Raw genomic sequence first — 21,278 nt, forward strand, 5'->3', positions numbered from 1 at the left:
GATAAGAATGTAGTGTTTTTCATTAGGTATTAGCTCACAGAGGAAGACAGCAAAGCCGAGTTAAGTTGGCATAGTTTAGTATAAGAAAGGAATCATCAGCATCGATAAAAGCAGTGGGCACTACATAGATCTCCCAGTTCTGTTCTTTGACAATGCAATATTTGTTAACTGTTCTCCACATGTTGCTATGAGGCCCAAAGGTTATTCTTCAGCCTGAAAACATTTGAGCATGACTAAAGCAGGTAAAGTAGTAAGCCAAGCAGATATCAGAGGAAGAAAGTCCCAGCAGCTGGAAAGATAGATTTAGGCAGGTTCTTTGTGTTCTCTAGGAACAACAAGCTGATCACTGTAGCTGAAGAGAATTAAGTTGGGGGAAAAAAGAGGAGATTAAGTCAAAGAGGCAAAGTGGAGGCAGCTCATATGGGTGCTGTAATCCGTTTGACTTTTACTCTGAGTTATGGAAAGACAATTCTAGGATTTTGAGCAGAATCCTGGAGTGATTTTTTTTTTTTGAAGTTTAGTTGATTTACAATGTTGTGTTAATTTCTGCTGTACAGCAGAATGATTCAGTTATACATAGCCATATATTCTTTTCCATTGTGGTTTATCACAAGATACTAAATATAGTTCCATGTGCTATACAGTAGGACTTTGTTGTTTATTCATTCTATATATGTTTTTATTTATAAAAGGATCACTTTTGCATGCTCTGTCAGAATAAAATATGTGTGTTGGGGAGTGGTAGTAGATAGACCGCTATATAATGGAAGCTGGGGGACACATTAAGAAGTGTGCTCTTTTCTCCTAAATCCATTCCCTGTCCTTCCTTTGATCAGATCTGTAGATTTCCCGGGCTCCTTTGCTAAAAGGTTTCAAGCTGAATTTGATTAAGAATAAACACTGTCATGAAGTTAAAGACAGGAAGAAGGGAGAACCAAGCTCCCTCTCTCTATTTACTTTGGGTTGTACCTCTGGTGGCTGCTGCACATCGTCCATGGCTAGTCCTTGCTGGACAGACCAGTCTGGTTGCCACTTCAGTTGGGTGATCTTGGCTCTTGGGTTCCAGTAACACTGCCTCTAGGGTTAGGGTAACAGCTGCCTATAGTAACTAATGTCCAGATTATTTTAACTCTTCTATTTGTTCTTTCAGATATTCGAACATTTTTGTAACTAATTGGTTTCTATTAATTCCCCCAAAGTAGGTACTGTTATTCCACTGGACCTTGACTAATAGAGAGGGCTATTAAAATAGTCTAGACTAAAGATGATGGTGGCTTGGAAAAGGATGGTAGCAATGGAAGTGATGAGAAGTCATCAGATCCAAGATACATTTTGTAGGTTGATTCAATGAGATTTCTGATGGGTTCTATGAGTTTTATGAGAGAAACAAGGAGTCAAAAGTTACTCTGGTGTTTTGCCTGAGAAATTAAAAATATTATTTCCATTAAGATGAGAAAGATGTAGGTAAAGTAAGTGTACCGAGGAGGAAATCAGGAATTCAGTTTTGGATATGCTATGTTTGAGCTCTCTATTACATACCTCATTGGAGATGTCAAATTTTCCCTTGTGTGTATATATATATATATACACATATGCATATATATATATATATATATATATATGCATCTGGTGTTCAGAAGAGGGGACCAAACTGGAGATATAAATTTGGAAATCAACAGCTTTTATGGTTATCTATGTTATAAGACTAGAGGAGACCATCCAGAAAATGAGCATATATAAAAAAGAGACTATGAAAGTGAATGAGAGCTCCATTTACCACACCTTCAATTATTTAAAATCTTATAAATTAGTGCCCTCCAATACAACTTCATACAATGATGGAAATGGAAATGTTTTATATCTGTACTATATGATATAGAGCTGCATTAGTTTTATATTTCTGCCATAACAAATTATCTCACACTCGGTGGCTTAAACAAGATACAAATTTAATATCTTGCAGTTTCATAGGTCAGTAGTCCAACATGGTCTCACCAGGCTAAACTTAAGATGTTGGCAGAGTTACATTCCTTTCTAGAGGCTCTAATGGAGAATCCACCTGTTCTGGCTTCTAGAGACCACCTGCATCTCTTGACTCAGTGCCTCCCTACAACTTTAAAGGCAGGAAGGCTTGTCGAGTACGTCTCACATCTCATTACTCTGATCTTTTCTTCTGCCTCCTACTTCTACTTTTAAGGACCCTTGTGATTACAGTAGGCCCACCTGGATAATCCAGGCTAATATCCCTATCTCAGCGTCTTTAACCTTAATCACATCCGCAAAGCCCCTTTTGCCTTGTAAGGTAACATATTTACAGGTTCTGGGGATTAGGGTGTGGACATAACTTTGGGGGGTGATTATGAATCACCCAGTGATTCGAGCAGTGTGGCCACTATCCCTAATGGTGATTGGGCATTTGAAATACGACTAGTGCAGCTGAGAACAGGATATTTTTAACTGTATTTAATTTTAGTTTAAAATTTAAATACCTGAATGTGGATAGTGGCTGCCTTATTGGATAGCACAGATCTAGAGAAATAGGAGAGTGAATAGAATAGGGAAATGTATTGTGATCACAGATCAGCATTAACATCCACATATGGTTCATAGTCATGAATTTTAAGTAAAACTTTAGCATGGTTGCGAGTATTTCTACAGCCATTGTTTAGCTAGTGATGGCAACCATACACTTGGCTTGAGGAAACATTATCAGAAAAATAGCTACAAACCAAGGAAGAGGAAAATTTTGGATTCAAGAAGCAGTGATGAGCAAGGAGCCAGAAAAATGGTCACCTAACTAAATAATTATTGAGGCTGCCATTCCAAAATTTAATATAATCCTTAAAAGAGGATTACATAAACTTAAATAAACAGTTACTTAACTAAATAATTATAATAATTTATCAGAATTCAAATGATTAATTCTTGACATTGATGGAAAAAATGGATTGAAATATTTTGCTTCAAATTTAAGGATAACTAATAGAATAGTAGAAATAAGACATAGAATATGCAATTCATTTGGGAGAAAGAAGTAACAAAGTTAGATTAACTACAAAAAAATTTTTTAAATGACAGTCAAAAACATGAACAACAGAAAATATAACACAAGATGGCAGCAAAAAGTTTAAACATATTGATTAAATTCCCCATCAAAGACAAAGAACATAATTAGCTGTTTTTAAGAGCCACATTTAAATGACACACAATGATAAAAATTGAGTGGAGAAATCAGAAGCTAGACAATAGACAGAGATTTCAGCAGATGCGGGAGCCATTCTTCCCAGTAGAGTTTTGAATTCACAATGCCTTTGGGACTCAAAACAGCCCAAATACAAATTTAATTTAAAGTGGTCCCCAATTAGTAGTTCCCCAAGATGGCAGAAGCAAATACAAATCCATTTTTTTGAGATGGGGGACAGTGTGCCTGGCTGCTACCTGCCCATGAGTCTTCTAAAATAAAGCTTAAAAATTCACATGCCTTTCTATGCACAGAGATTGCTTTTTTTTCCTTTCAAGAAAGAAAATACTTTGAGAAACAAATATACATAAAGACAGTAGATCCCTGTGCCAGCGCCAATATTAATTAAATTAGTTTTCCCTTTCTAATGAAAAAAAAAAATGACCCCCAGACGTGTGCAAAAAATTAATAGCACAGAAGAGAAACACAACCAGATTATAACTTGGTCTCTAAAAGAGACCTATAAAAGGTCTCTAAAAGACTGGATAATTTTGAGGAAATGTTGCCAAAATATATGATTTTTTAATAACACAAATAAAGATAATAAAAAATGCTAGGAAAAAAATAAAGCCGCACAAAGAATGGTCTTCATATTAAGCAAAGTGTAAAATGTGGCCTGATTTTGATTTGTCAAAGGAACATAAGAATAAAAAATCCACCTGAGCTTGATGTTTTTAGAGTCTCAGGGGTTGTGGCATTAGACCTATTGAGAAGGAAAGGTAAATTCTAGTACACTACTTGGCTCAGGAGTGAACAGAGACATAATAATGAAATTATAGTTTGCTGAATTTGAATGTTTTGGTTACATTTTTGACTAAGCACAGATAAATTAAGTATAATGTTATTGTCCTTTGAAATTATAATAATGAAGGTATCCACATGAAAGTTTGAGATGAGAAGAAAATTAAATGGTAGGATCAATAATGTCTTATTACACAGAGGGTAGTTCAGATCCTTGTCTAAAGTTATTATCATAAGAAAGATCAGCTTAGGAATATTATTTAAAATTACTAAGGTAACCACAGAGGAGTTAAAAATGACAAAGGCAAGAAGAGACTAATGTGAGCAAATCCTGATCTTTCAAAGAGAGGAAACAACAGATAATGTCTAAAATTGTTAATCCAAAAAACAGATATTATTTTATTCAGAGTTAAGGAGATAACCACCAGAATAGCATAAAATAGAAGTAGAAAAAGTAATTACCTCTGAGCAATGTAATTATGGATGTTATTATGTTTTGTACTATCAAAATCTGCTTTTAACAAAGAGGAGATATAAAGAGAACAACTTTTTATCTGAAGTTTGTATCCTCAGAGAATGTCAAGAAATTGATGTATCCAAAAAAGAATAATAGCTGCTATTTGAAAAAAGTTTTCTTGAAAGTTAAAAGTGTCATAGCTTCCTAAAAAATGTTTTTCAGGTTTGATTTTCTCTTCAATCTAAGAGTTATTTGAGAAGAGTGTTTTTTTCAGATTAGGTAGGTTTATTTTGTTACTTTTTCTATCTTCTCTCCGTTAAACTAGAGTTCTATTGTGCTCAGACAATGTAATGCATTGAAATTCTACTTTTGAGAATTTTTAGAGATTTTCTTTGTAGCTGAGAGATTTTTATAACTATTCATGAGGTTTTTTTAAAAAAGTAAATTATTTTTTTGTCAGGTATAAAGGTTTCTGAAACTTAGCTCTATTATAATACTGTATAATACTGAAATACTGTATTATTTCAAGATACATATAATTATTTCTGAGAGTGGTATGTTAAAGCCTTGAGCCTTGTAGCTTCGTCTATTTCTCCCTCAAAATTTTTATATTTCAAAGGCATGTTGTTTGCAAAACAAAGACCCATAACAATTTCCTATTTAATAAAAATAAAATATCTATTTCAGTCATCAACAATTTTTGTCCATTTTTAAAGACTATTATTTTTAGCAGTTTTAGGTTCACAGCAAAATTGAGAAGAAAGTGCAGCACTCCCATATACCCCCTGCCCCACCAAAACACATAGCTTCCTCTTATCAGCATCCCCCCCCAAAGAGGTACATTTGTTACAATTGATGAACCTGTGTTGACACATCAGAATCATCCCAAGGCCATGGTTTACATCTAGGTTCACTCTTGGTGTTGTACATTCTATGGGTTTGAACAAATGTATAATGACATATATACATCATTATGGTATTTTATAGAGTACTTTCACTTCCCCCGAAATCCTTTGTGCTCTGCCTATTCATCCCTCCTTCTCCCCAACCTCTGGCAAGCCCTGATGATTTTACTGACGCCACAGTTTTACCTTTTCTAGAATGCCGTGTAGTTAGAATTCAAAATATGTAGCCTTTTCAGATTGGCTTCTTTCACTTAGTAATAAGCATTTAAGATGTCTTTTCATGGCTAGATAGCTCATTTCCTTTTAGGGCCAAATAGTATTCCATGTCTGGATGTACCACAGTTTATCCATTTACCAACTGAAGGATAGTTTGATTGCTTCCAAGTGTTGGCAATTATGAATAAAGCTGTGACAAACATCCATGTGCAGCTTTTTGTGTGGACATAAGTTTTCAACTCCTTTGAGTAAATACCAAGAAACAGGATTGCTGGATCACATGTTAAGAGTATGTTTAGTTTTATAAGAAATGGTCAAACTGTCTTCCAAAGTGTCTATATTATTTTGAATTCCCACCAGGAATGAATGAGAATTCCTGTTGCTCCACAGCCTTGTCAGCATTTGGTGCTGTCAGTGTTCCAGATCCAGATTTTGGCCATTCTAATAGGTGTGTAGTGGTATCTTGTCTTAATTTGCATTTCTTTGATGATATATGATGTGGAGTATCTTTTCAGATGCTTATTTGTCATCTGTATATCTTTTTTGGTGAAGTGTCTGTTAAGGTCTTCAGCCTGTATTTTAATCAGGTTGTTTCCTTATTGTTGACTTCTAAGTGTACTTTGTATATTTTGGATTTCAGCCCTTTATCAGATATGTCTTTTGCAAATATTTTCTCCCAATCTGTGGCTTGTCTTCTCATTCTCTTGACATTATCTTTCACAGAGCAAAAATTTTAAATTTTAATCAAGTTCAGTTTATCAATCATTTCTTTCATGGACCATGCCTTTGGTGTTATATCTAAATGCCATTACCATACCCCAAATAATTGAGGTTTTCTCCTATATTATCTTTTAGAAGTTTTAGAGTTTTATGTTTTACATTTTAGGTTCATGATCCATTTTACGTTAATTTTTATAAAGCATGTAAGGTCTCTGTCTAGATTTGTTATTTATCATGTAGATGTCCAGTTGTTGCCATTAATGTTTTCACTTGGCATTTTTTTGTTGTTGGATATAAATGATGTCAATTATACATTCTTTGATTTTATTACCTATAGCTAGATATATTTTCCTAATCTTCTATAATTGTTTTAAAATAAAAGGAGGAAGGAGAAGCACTCATAGAATAGTGGAGCAAAACCCTCCAAAACCAATCCTTCACAAAAGCAGCAGAGACACTAGCAAAAATTATCAAAATTAACTTTTTTAGAACTCTGGAAACTAACCAAAAGCTTTTAACAATCAGAAGAAATTTTATTTTAGAAAAATCACTGAATCTTGGTAAAAACTGTGAGCCTTATGGTGTTTTAGATGCCTCATTCCCATTCCCTTCTAACCAGCTCTGTGTCAGTTTTTTTTTTTTTGCCTCTCACGGTTGTAGCCTCTCCCATTGCAGAGCACAGGCTCCGGACGCGCAGGCTCAGCGGCCATGGCTCACGGGCCCAGCCGCTCCGCGGCATGTGGGATATTCGTGGACCGGGGCACGAACCCGTGTCCCCTGCATCGGCAGGCGGACTCTCAACCACTGCGCCACCAGGGAAGCCCATCTGTGTCACTTTTAAAAAGCAACAGATTCGGGCTTCGTGACCCGGTCCGGGAAGATCCCACATCCGCGGCTGGGCCCGTGAGCCATGGCCGCTGAGCCTGCACGTTCGGAGCCTGTGCTCCGCAACGGGAGAGGCCACAACCGTGAGAGGCCTGCGTAACGCAAAAAAAAAAAGGAACAGATTCAAAACTGCAGCCATGGTAGCTGTGAAAACCACCAGTATAGAAGTCAGTAGAGGGGGAAAAAGAGGCTTGGAACTCTCCCTGAATTCCATTCCATTTTATTGTCATCATTTGACCTTTATGGAAGATACCTGAAAAGCTCCACTCTCAAGACTCATCTTTTTTTTTTTTTTTAATTAAATGCTAAATCTCTAATCTCCAGCTAATTCAGTAAGCTTTACTGACATAATGTACTTGGTGACTTTGACTGACGTAGCTGGAAGTGCAAGTCCTCCTAGAGCTCTGTTTTAGTCACGTATCCTTCACTTGAATAAGAACCTTATGCAGTCTTGAACATCATTTCTTTTCCATATCTTCTCCCTCCCCTCTGTTTTTTAATTTTTTTATTGAAGCATAGTTGATTTACAATGTGTGTGTATATATATATATATATATATATATATATATATATGCTTCTTTCTTATATTCTTTTCCATTATGGTTTATCTCAGGATATTGAATATAGTTCCCTGTGCTATACAGTAGGATCTTGTTGTTTATCCATTCTATATGTAATACTTTGCATCTAGGGCTTATCTTTATTTGGCCTGATTTAGAATTTGCTCTGTAAGAATAGTCATATCCCCAGGGTATGTGTCTAAAATAATCACTGACAGTTGTTTAAAAATCATATCTTCCTGAAGTAGAAATACCACTTGGGGCTAATAAAAAGCTGACAAAGAAATGTAAAACGAAAGCTGGGGAACAAGAGGACTTTAGAGGGCTTTGTAAAGCTCCTTGTATTCCTGGGAATCTAGAAAGCCGCAAGCAGGTGCAGCGTTGTGAGCTTGCCTAGCAAACACCTGAGAAGGCCCAAGTCTCTCACCTACGGCTGACTTTGAGTCTCTATAACAGGAATTGAAGGTGAAGAGAGAGTTATAAATTGTCTGCTGGAGTGTTGAAGATGTGCCCAAACGTAAACACAGATGCCCTTGCCAAGGCTGTAAAACGTATTGGTCTAAGACATTTAAGGAAATCTCAGTATAATCATTAGCTGATGACTAAACTAACTGAACAGAGACTTAAGTGGCTACGCATAGCCGAGAACACAGATTAACTGACTTAGTTCAGGAAAGTCACAAACGAGCAAAAGGAAAGTCATAAACTAAAAGAAAAAACAACCACAAAGAGCAATAGCAACAAATCCTGGAGCGTGGAGGAAGTCTGATTTCTATCTGGTTTCCAGATTTGCCACAATATGTTATTTTTGAAAGTTTTATTTCTCAATAAAAAATTGAAACACACAAAAATATAGAAGTGTGCCTCCTACCTAGGGTGGAAAACTATCAACAGAAACTGCCCTTGAGAAAGGCTAGACACTGGACTTACTGGTCAAAGATTTTAAATCAGTGATTATAAATACCTTCAAGAACGAAAGGATACTGTATCTAGAGAATGAAAGGAAAATATATGAATGATGTCTCAAATAGAATATCAATAAAGAGAGAGAAATAACAACATAGTTAAGTAAAAAGATTTTACTTAAGAACTAAAATAACACATATGAGAAACTTACTAGCGGGACTCAATAAAAGATTTGTAATGGCAGAAGAAAGAATAGGTGAAATTTAATATAGATCTGTTGTGATTATTCAGTGTAAGGAGCAGAAAGAAAAAATGAAAAAGATGAGTAGAGACCAAGGGACCTGTGGGACACCTTCAGGTGTAACAGCATACACAAAGTGGGACTTCCAACAGGAGAGGAATGAGAGAAAGAGACAGAAGAACTTATAAAATAAATTAGTAGAAAATAATTTTAATGAAAATACCAAAAATTAGTATTAATAGTTGTGAAGTGACAAAATATAAAATAAATATACAAAACCCAATAGTTTTCATATACACAAGTCATTACCAGCCAGATAGTATACTGAGAAAGAAAATGTATAATTCATGATAGTACCTAGTGGGAGAAAACTCTATGAATAAATAAGAGCCTGGAACAAAATATTTGCCGCCTATGTAGTAGATTAAGTGTTAATAAACATGCCGTAGAAATAAGCATACAAGAGAAATATTACTTATAAATCAATACGATGAAGACATACAATACAGTAGAAAAATCGCAAAGTATACAAACAAAATTTAGCAGATAATTTAAAGTGAAAAATAAACCACTTTAAAAGTGTGAAAAAGGATCAGCTTTGTGAATAAACAGAGAAATACAAATTACACCAGATCCCATTCTGTGTATAACTGTACTGTTCAATATGGTAGACACTAGCCACATGCAGCTATTTAAATTTAAAATAATTTAAATAAAATTTAAGATTTGATTCCTTAATTGTGCTAGCCAAATTTCCAGTAATAAATAGCTACATACAGCTAGGGGCTACTGTATTAAATACCACAACTATAGGACATAATTCCATAATTGCTGAAAATTCTATTGGGAAGAGGTGGCCTGTGAGATTTAAAATGAGGTGGTGGGAAAGGCACCCTGGTTTACTACTGGTGAGAGTATAAATGTGTCTGGTCTTTTTGGAAAGAAATGTAATATCTATCAAAGTTAAAAATGGATTAAGCACATTAAGTTTTAGGAAACTGTATGATAATCATATTTTTACATATATATAAAATATAGTAGGAGGATGCTCATACCATTATGTTTGTAATAGCAAGTAATTGGAAATACCCCAAATATGATTAATAAAATTTTAATTTATATAACCTATTAGGTGAAGAAAACAAGTCACAAAACAATATAAATTATATAATAAATCTGTGTGTGTGTGCATGTAGGTGCCTGTCTGTATAAGATCTGTAGGTGTTTATAACTTGAAAGAAATAGGTTTTTAAGGATACACAGTAAACTTGTATAATGATATGAAGGTCAACCTTAAATGGAGTTAAAGTTTGAAAGAGACTATTGCATTTTGCTCTTTTTCTGAGGTGTTAGAGTTTTATTCCTTTTATGATTAAAAAAAATGGGGGGGGGTTGTTAAAGAAGCAAGGTAGTGGTGGAAACAATGTCCTAATTTTTTTTCCCACCATTGTAGAGATTTCACTCATATCAGGAAAATAGTGTTTGGTAAACATTGCCACATATGCTAAGACATTATGAGTGTCATGCATCCTTTTGTCCTAAAACACTGTTGCATTTAGATGTGGAATTCTCAATAATAAATAATTGCACATACTTGAGAAAAAACATAAAAGAATGCTTTCATATTTTCTAATGCAGTTCTGAACACAGTGAATTCAAATAGAATTCAATCAGTGGCTTGATTGTAGCTATACCAAAACAGCCACAGAATGAGCTACTATGCAGTTCTTCATCTCTAACTGCTGTGTCGTGCTGTTAGCTTTAAGTGTGATTCATCTGTTGAGGGCTCAGGGTGATATATCCACTTATGCAGAGCTATGCTAGTACACAACCGAAAGAATGGAAGAGAAAGAAAGAATGGAAGAGAAATTTGAATAATTGTTTTTGTAGAAGTAAGGAATATACATAAATTATTCTAGCTGGATTTTTAAGTCAACTAATGGAAAAAGAGATTTCATTTTAACATCAGAGCTTACAGTTAAGGCATTAAAACATATGTCTGGTTCTTTAATATGTGCAAATGATTTTTGGTGGGAAAACATTTACATCTTGTACCTCGTCATCACTTACATGTTAATTTTAATAATTTTAGTATGTTTCCGATGAGTCACACCTAACATTTGTTAAGACATTTATTTTACTATATACACGATACTTTTATATTTCTTAATTAAATTCCCCTTGATATTCTTAGGAAAATACTATCAGTATATTTTTAACACCATTATGTTGATGGTAAATACTTACATTGAATAAAACAGTAAAATATAGAATGTATTTCTGAGACATCCGTCTCTTAAGCCTTTTTAATATTTCTCTCCCCATTTTCATTTACTGCATCCCCCGCATACACACCCTTAACTCAGGTGTGCTCTTGCCTTAAGGTTCCCATCACCATGGCCCGTGAAGCACAGCCCTTCCTTACTGTGGCTTAATGCTTCTTCCAACAAAATTATCATGTGTCTTCTAACCACAGGTTGTTAGTTTCAGCAGGTTTTCTGCTGGAAAGCAGTGTAAAACATTGGTGGTAACAACAACAAAAAAATCCTTTTCTGAGATGCTTATATCTAGAGGTAACCCATATGAACAAAAACAATAGCAAAGTTACAGAAAGAGAACCCAGTCAAAGATGTAGAGCCTTTTGAGAGGGAGATCACTGGGGTCTTTAAGACATACTACACAAAAGCCCTTCTTGGCCCTGAATGATGTTTTAAATTAAGTATTAAAATTAATATATCCAACTTGTTTTGTTTCTAAATGTTGAATTTTTCCCATTCATCATATTCCAACCAAAGAAGAGATGGATATGTTACTAGCTACAGCATTATTTTTGTCTTATAGACGGTAAGACTTGATGCACACGACCTATCAAAGGCATTTCTGCCAAAGAGCAGCAACAGAAGATTGACACCAGAAATCCTAAGCTCTGGTTACTTATTTAAGCCTGAGTCCAGGATTTCAAGGTTATTTGCCAAAAGATGCTTTCTTAAAGTACAACATGAAGGGACTTTATGAAATTCTCCAATAGTACGGAGAATCACTAAGACTGTTCAGAAAAAAATAGTCATCTCTATAAAGGCTGTAGATACAAATACAGCAGCCCCAGAATTAGAACAATAAAGAATACTTAGATGTCAAGGAGTCCTCTTCAAATATACACTTGGATTTGTATTATAAACCCAACCTTCAACTGGGACCCTGAGCATGTTTTGCGGCTTCTGTCAGTTACTAGATATGTGTTACCCAGGTCACTTAACTAACTACATTGGGCTTCCTTACATCATTTATGGAATGACTCTTCATACCATTTGTGAAATGATGGGGAATGAATAATTTCATTTCTAAAGTCTCCCCCAGTTCTGCCACTGTATGAATTGAGGTTCTCCTCCCTCTCTCTAGAGACTTTTTAAAATTAAACTTTTTGTTTTGAGATAATTGTGGATTCACACACAGTTGTAAGGGGTAACACAGAGACATCCCATGTACTCTTTACCCAGTTTCCTCCAAAGGTAACATCTTGTAAAAATATAGTACAATATTACAACCAGAATACTTACATTGATCCAATTAACAGAACAGCTCACTATAGCTTTGATTTCTTAATATTTATCAGGTAAAGGGATTACAATCAGTGAGAGCTTACTGTATGGTGTGTTTTACATGCTTCCTTTTATTTAATTCTAAGTATAGACCACTTTAGATTAGACCCAGCTGAAAGTGGAAGAGCCAGGTTCAAGGTCTAGCTGACATCACAGCCCTCATTCTTTCTACTACAGCATGCAGCCCCTGAAAAAAATCTCCAAGATCTTGTCATTGCTTTACGTGGCATCAAATTGCACTACCCATATAACTGGGAATAAATGGGCATCTCTTTCCATCAGGAAAACTTTGCTTATGCAGCTTTGCTGAGCCTCAGATCTAGGAAGATGTAAAACATGCCCAGGTCTAGGTCACCCAGCCCATCAGCCGTTTAGTCAGGATTAAATCTGCAGTGTCTGTCTTCTGGATGCCCTCCTTTCTTTTTCACCTTTTGTACCATAGCCTCATTCTCTGAATGATAAATGATAGCAGAGTGCAGCAGAGAAAGAAGCAAGGACATTGTGGAAGAAGTCATTTGTATGTTCCAAAGGAAGAAAAGTAATTTTACAATAAAATCCGCTCAGATGAGTTATTTATGTTAAAAAAAAAAAAACCCACACACTATATTACAAAATTATAAATGCAAAACTGAAAACCATGCTACAATACAGTACAATATTGGAGTAACAATTAATTTACACAATGAATATGCATTGAGCATCTACTGAGTGTCAGCATTAGAATACTGGGGACAAAAACAACCCCTAATGCCTTTGTAAGGGGGGCACAGAATTTTAATGAATAGTTATACAAATAGATATATTCCATATGCGTTATGGAGGGAATCCACAAGGCATTATGATAATGCATGAAAGGGCAAATTAATCTGAGAGTTCAGAGAAAACTGTTTAAGGAATTAACATTTAATATGGGAAGTGAAGGTCGACAGGATAGCTTTTCTTGCTCAGAAAGAGGCCTTGTGGCCCAGGTGCTGGTTTCATCTGAATGCTTGCCCATTCATTTACCAGTCAATCCTGCTGTCCACTGAGTCCTTAACTGGGGTTATCAGCTGTAACACTTACACATGTTCTCTCCTTGTGGCCTGAGCTTCTGCACCACATGGTGGCTGGATTTCAAGGATGAGGAACGAGGGAGGAGTTAACGCATGATAAATCTATTGGTAAATCTGTCCCTTAGAGATCAATATGATTGCTATTTGACACATAGTTAAACAAGCAAATGGACATTAAAACATCTAAAATTACATATGTGATAAATATTCCATTTTTTACTAAATAAAAAGTCTGGAATTAAAATTTAGGTTTTGTATCTATAATACCAAAATAGACTTGCAACTTTTTACGACTCGGCTAAAAGGGTTAGGATGGCAGCTGAACTGGGCCCTATTTTATAGGTTTGAACTATAGCAGTTAATTGTCCTCCACTTTCTGCTCCTGTGAACAAAAATTTATTTGCTTTCTAAAGGAGTTAGCTCCATTCACATTAACCCATGTTCACTTCTTTCTCGTTGGTGACCTCTGTCTTGCCACTTATTCCTGGGTGAGCAAACCTAATATTACGACTGCGACAAATAACTGCAGCTGTCCTAACAGAGAGATTCTCGAAGGAAAAAGGGGAATAAGCAGAGAGAAAGGAGAAACAGAAAAACGTTCTTAGTGGTCGAGTGCCTGGGCCCTGAAGTTAACCACCTGAGTCTGAAATCAAGTTCTACAACTTATCAGTTGGGTGACTTGTTAACTTCTTTGTACCCTGGTTTCCTTTCTGTGACATAAGGTTTTAAAAATAGAACCAAAAAAATCAAGTTGTTTAAGTATAAAACAAGATAAAGTTTATAAAACACAGCCCAGTGCTTGGCATATTTTAAGCCCTCAGGAAATGTGAGCTCTTAGGCCATAATTATTTTTATTAATAAGGAAAACGGCACCAGTGAGGGTGAGCACATGGGGATCTAGGCTGATGTGGGTGTTACCATATGGATACTGTCCAGCATCTAGTCTTCCAGTGCAATAGGCATCAGGTAGCCCTGGGAGAGTAGCTTAGTTTCATTGGGAGATAGCATAAGTGCATGCGACACGGGCCTCTTTGTGTACCTGGACCTCTCATACTTCCCCAAGAATTTGATTGGGTTAGTTCCATTATCATCCACAATGGCCCCTGCATTTTCACCTAGACATAGTTACTTTAACTCTGTGTCTAAGCAATTGAGGTTTTTTGCTTTTGTCTCACGGGCTCAATATAGAATCGCTTGTGCTTAAAAGGGAAAAGTGGGCCTGGCAGACTTCTAGAGTTTGATAAATTCTCTCTGAAAATAGGCATGTTTGGGAAAAAAGAACACACAGCTGAGTTCCTATCCACCCCAGAGGGATGAGGAATCCCTCCCTCTGATGCCCTTGTCAGTCAGTGGCTGTTTATAAATGGCCCTACTCTCTCGTGTAGCTGCTTCTGCTCAGCTTTCCATCCTGGTGACAGTTAAGTCCCAAGCTGACTGCATTCGTCAGGGCTTCGGAAAGGAACAGAAGCAATAGGATATACAGAGATAATATCAGAGGAGATTTACTAAGGAAATTTGGCTCATGTGTTTAGGGAGGCCAAAAAGTTCCCCAATCTGTCATCCATAAGCTAGAGGACCAGGAGAGCCAATAGTATAATTCAGGCTGAGCCCAAAGACCTGAGAACCAGGGAACCCAATGGTGTAATTCCCTGTCACAGGCCAGAGTCCTGAGAGCCAGGGGACCATTGGTGTAAGTCCCAGAGTCTGAAGGCCTGAGAAACAGGAGCTCCAGAGTCTGAGGGCAGGAAAAGATGGATGTCTACCTCCAAAAGGGAGAGCAAGAATTCACCTTTCCTTTGCCGTGTTTTATTCCATTTGGGCCCTCAAAGGACTGGATGATGCCATTTGGTGAGGGTGGATCTTCTTTACTCAGTCTATTGATTCAAATGCTAATCTCTTCTGGAAATACACACATTGTTTCTCACCCAGAAATAGTGTTTTACCAGCTGTCTGGGCATCCCTTAGGTCAGTCAAGATGACACCTAAAATCACCTATCATGTTGACCAAATGCCTCTCATTCACTATCATGCTTTTATCTTTGGGACCCAAGGTCAACCTGTCCTATGTCCTTATTTTTTTCACCTGTCACCCAAACATAGACTCCTGGGATTAAATAGTGTTTTGACTTATGTCAATACTACTTTAAGTTTCTGTTTCCTGACCCCATCCTCTCTCTCTTCTATTTTCCCTAAATTCTTTCCCTAAATCTACCACTCCATTAGTAATGAACTTCAGAGATCCTAAAACTCTTCACAAAATATTTTGTGCACTTTGGAGTTACATGAAATATTGTTTTCCCTAGAAGACCTTGATTAACCTTTTCTTCTTCCAAGCAAATCTACATGTCCTCTCTCTTCTTATCTCTCAGAGTTGAGAGGCAGCATCTGAACATCTATGCACTCCACTGTCACTTTTAGACTCTTCGTCCTCTGCCTTCTTATAAAAATTACATGGTCTTTCATGGTTCATGCCAATCACCTACATGATCTCCATCTCTCTTAGGACTAAAAAGCAACCCAGAAGCTGTTTTTAAACATGGAGTTTAATTCTTTTTTGTAGCTAACATGGTCTAGCTCCAAAACCCGTGGGATTTATGCTGTGAAGTTCCTACTGGGGCTTTCCAAAAATTCCACACAACATGGTTTTTTTCCACCTAAAATTGTGGTTCACATTTTTAAGTCTGAAACTGTGAAGGATCTGACATGTTATTCTACTTATAAGTTAGCCGGCCTTTCTTCATCTATTTATCTATCTACCATCTATCTCTCTCCTAAGAGAAACTGCAGACTTCTGTATGAGAGAACAGACAGTTTACCCACAGAGCATCTTAGCTGTGCCCTAACTCCCCCTGGGGCAACACAGTGAGGGCCAAGGATCACTTTTGCATGCAGAGGTTGTACTCTAGAATATGAACCCTGAAATTAGGACAACTAGAACTTATAGGGCAGCTGACACATCTGCCTTCCTCCTCTCCAGAAGGAGACTTTTGCTTTGGAATATAAACACATTTTCCCCAGGGAGAAGAAAAAGTCTCTAGCTTTTTTTTTTCTTTTTTAACATCATTATTGGAGTATAATTTACAATGGTGTGTTAGTTACTGCTGTATAACAAAGTGAATCAGCTATACATACACATATATCCCCATATCTCCTCCCTCTTGCATCTCCCTCCCACCCTCCCTATCCCACCCCTCTAGGTGGTCACAAAGCACCGAGCTGATCTCCCTGTGCTATGCAGCTGCTTCCCACTAGCTATCTATTTTAAAATTGGCAGTGTATATATGTCCATGCCACTCTCTCACTTCATCCCAGCTTACCCTTCCCCCTCCCTGTGTCCTCAAGTCCATTCTCTACATCTGTGTCTTTATTCCTGTCCTTCCCCTAGGTTCTTCAGAACCATTTTCTCTTTTTACATTCCATATATATGCGTTAGCATACAGTATTTGCTTTTCTCTTTCTGACTTACTTCACTCTGTATGACAGACTCTAGGTCCATCCACCTCACTACAAATAACTCAATTTCGTTTCTTTTTATGGCTGAGTAATATTCCATTGTATATATGTGCCACATCTTCTTTATCCATTCACCTGTCGATGGACACTTAGGTTGCTTCCATGTCCTGGCTATTGTAAATAGAGCTGCAATGAACATTTTGGTACATGACTCTTTTTGAATTATGGTTTTCTCAGGGTATATGCCAAGTAGTGGGATTGCTGGGTCATATGGTAGTTCTATTTTTAGGTTTTTAAGGAACCTCCTTACTGTTCTCCATGGTGGCTGTATCAATTTACATTCCTACCAACAGTATAAGAGGGCTCCCTTTTCTCCACACCCTCTCCAGCATTTATTGTTTGCAGATTTTTTGATGATGGCCATTCTGACTGGTGTGAGGTGATACATCCCTGCAGTTTTGATTTGCACTTCTTTAATGATTAGTGATGTTGAGCATCCTTTCATGTGTTGGTTGACAATCTGTATATCTTTGAAGAAATGTCTATTTAGTCTTCTGCCCATATTTGGATTGGGTTGTTTGTTTTTTTGATATTGACCTGCATGAGCTGCTTGTATATGTTCAAGATTAATCCTTTGTCAGTTGCTTCATTTGCAAATATTTTCTCCCATTCTGAGGGTTGTCTTTTACATGGTTTCCTTTGCTGTGCAAAAGCTTTTAAGTTTCATTAGGTCCCATTTGTTTGTCTTTGTTTTTATTTCCATTTCTCTAGGAGGAAGGTCAAAAAGGATCTTGCTGTGACTTATGTCATAAAGAGTTCTGCCTATGTTTTCCTCTAAGAGATTTATAGTGTCTGGCCTTACATTTAAGTCTTTAATCCATTTTGAGTTGATTTTTGTGTATGGTGTTAGGGAGTGTTCTAATTTCATTCTTTTACATAAAACTGTCCAGTTTTCCCAGCACCACTTATTGCAGAGGCTGTCTTTTCTCCATTGTATATTCATGCTTCCTTTATCAAAGATAAGATGACCATATGTGCATGGGTTTATCTCTGGGTGCTCTGTGCTGTTCCATTGATCTATATTTCTGTTTTTGTGCCAGTACCATACTGTCTTGATTATTGTAGCTTTATAGTATAGTATAGTCGCAAGTCAGGGAGACTGATTCCTCCAGCTCCATTTTGCTTTCTCAAGATTCCTTTGGCTATTCGGGGTCTTTTGTGTTTCCATACAAATTGTGAAAATTTTTGTTCTTCTTCTGTGAAAAATGCCATTGGTAGTTTGATAGGGATTGCATTGAATCTGTAGATTGCTTCGGGTAATATAGTCATTTTCACAATGTTGATTCTTCCAATCAAAGAACATGGTATATCTCTCCAACTTCCCTCTTATAACTGCTTTTGCTGCATCCCATAGGTTTTGGGTCATCGAGTTTACATTATCATTTGTTTCTAGGTATTTTTTGATTTCCTTTTTGATTTCTTCAGTGATCTCTTGGTTATTTACTAGTGTATTGTTTAGCCTCCATGTGTTTGTAACTTTTTACAGTTTGTATTCCTGTAATTGATATCTAGTCTTATAGCTTTGTGGTCAGAAAAGATACTTGATATGATCTCAATTTTCTTAAATTTACCAAGGCTTGATTTGTGACCCAAGATATGATCTATCCTGGAGAATGTTCCATGAGCACTTGAGAAGAAAGTGTATTCTGTTGTTTTTGGATGGAATGTCCTATAAATATCAATTAAGTCCATTTTGTCTGATGTGTCATTTAAAGCTTGTGTTTCCTTATCTATTTTCATTTTGGATGATCTGTCCATTGGTGAAAGTGAGGTGTTAAAGTCCCCTACTATTATTGTGTTACTGTCGATTTCCCCTTTTATGGCTGTTACCATTTGCCTTATGTATTGAGGTACTACTATGTTGGGTGCATAAATATTTACAATTGTTACATCTTCCTCTTGGATTGATCCCTTGATCATTATGTAGTGTCCTTCTTTGACTCTCGTAATATTCTTTATTTTAAAGTCTATTTTGTCTCACATGAGAATTGCTATTCCAGCTTTCTTTTAATTTCCTTTTGCATGGAATATCTTTTTCATCCCCTCACTTTCAGTGTGTATGTGTCCCTAGGTCTGAAGTGGTTCTCTTGTAGACAGCATATATATGGGTCTTGGTTTTGTATCCAATCAGCCAGTCTGTACCTTTGTGTTGGAGCATTTAATCACATTTAGGGTAATTATTGATATGTATATACCTATTACCATTTTCTTAATTGTTTTGGGGGTGTTATTGTAGGTCTTTTCCTTCGTTTATGTTTCCTGCCTAGAGAAGTTCCTTTAGCATTTGTTGTAAAGCTGGTTTGGCGGTGCTGAATTCTCAGCTTTTGCTTGTCTGTAAAGGTTTTAATTTCTCCATTGAATCTTAATGAGATCTTTGCTGGGTAGAGTAATCTTGATTGTAAGTTTTTCCCTTTCATAACTTTAAATATCTCCTGCCACACCCTTCTGGCCTGCAGAGTTTCTGCTGAGAAATCAGCTGTTAACTTTATGGCGATTCCCTTGTATGTTATTTGTTTCTTTTCCCTTGCTGATTTTAATACTTTTTCTTGGTATTTAATTTTTGATTGCTTAATTAATATGTGTCTTGACGTGTTTTTCCTTGAATTTATTCTGTATGAGATTCTCTGTGCTTCCTGCACTTACTATTTCTTTTCCCATATTAGGGAAGTTTTCAAGTATAGTCTCTTGAAATACTTGCTCAGACCCTTTCTTTTTCTCTTCTTCTTCTGGGACCCCTAAAATTCGAATGTTGGTGTTTAATGTTGTCCCATATGTCTGAGACTGTCCTCAATTCTTTTCATTCTTTTTTCTTTATTCTGCTCTGCAGTAGTTATTTCCACTATTTTATCTTCCCAGTCACTTATCCATTCTTCTGCCTGAGTTATTCTGCTATTGATTCCTTCTGGAGAATTTTTAATTTCACTTATTGTGTTTTTCATCATTGTTTGTTTGCTCTTTACTTCTTCTAGGTCCTTGTTAAATGTTTCTTGTATTTTCTCCATTCTATTTGCAAGATTTTGGATATCTTTACTATCATTACTCTGAATTCTGTTTCACATAGACTGCCTATTTCCTCTTCATTTGTTTGGTCTTGTGGGTTCTTACTTTGCTCCTCCATCTGCTGTGTATTTCTCTGTCTTCTCATTTTACTTATCTTACTGCGTTTGAGGTCTCCTTTTCGCAGTCTGCATGTTCGTAGTTCCCGTTGTGTTTGGCATCTGCCACCAGTGGGTAAGCTTGGTTCAGTGGGCTGTGTAGGCTTCCTGGTGCCTATGTTCTGGTGGATGAGGCTGGATCTTGTCTTTCTGGTGGGCAGGACCACGTCTGGTGGTGTGTTTTGGGGTGTCTGTGAACTCATGTTGATTTTAGGCAGCCTCTCTGCTAATGGTGAGGTTGTGTTCCTGGCTTGCTGGTTTTTTGGCATAGGTTGTCCAGCACTGTAGCTTTCTGTTCATTGAGTGGAGCTGGGTCTTAGTATTGAGGTGGAGATCTCTGGGACAGCTTCTGCCGTTTGATATTACATGGGATTGGGAGGTTTCTGGTGAACCAATTTCCTGATCTCGGCTCACCCACCTAAGAGGCTCAGGCCTGACACCCGGCTGGAACACCAAAGCCCCGTCAGCCACATGGCTCAGAAGAGAGAAAAATAAAAAGAAAAAAGAAAAATAAAATAAAATAAAGTTATTAAAAGAAAAAATTCAAAAATATATTATAAAAAATAAATAAAAAAGAAAGAAAGAAGAGAGCAATCAAACCAATAAACAAATCCACCAATGATAACAAGTGCTGAGAACTATACTAAAAAAAAGAAAAGAAAAAACAAACAAAAAAACCAGACAGACAGAATCCTAGGACAAATGGTAAAAGCAAAGCTATGCAGACAAAATCACACAAGCATACACACTCACCAAAAGTCAAAAATAAAAACTATATATATATATATATATATATATATAAAATAAAAAAAGGAAGAGAGCAACCAAATCAATAAACAAATCTACCAATGATAATAAACTCTAAATATTAACCTAAGATAAACTTAAAAACCGAAAGCAAACCCCAAGTCTACAGTTGCTCCCAATGTCCACTGCCTTAATTTTGGGGTGATTTGTTGTCTATTCAGGTATTCCACAGATACAGGTACATCAAGTTGATTGTGGAGATTTAATCTGCTGCTCCTGAGGCTGCTGGGAGAGATCTCCCTTTCTCTTCTTTGTTCTCACAGCTCCTGGGGTTCAGCTT

This window comes from Monodon monoceros, unplaced genomic scaffold, assembly GCF_005190385.1.
Source record: "Monodon monoceros isolate NGI ecotype Baffin Bay Population unplaced genomic scaffold, NGI_Narwhal_1 Super_Scaffold_20, whole genome shotgun sequence".
NCBI lineage: Eukaryota > Metazoa > Chordata > Mammalia > Artiodactyla > Monodontidae > Monodon > Monodon monoceros.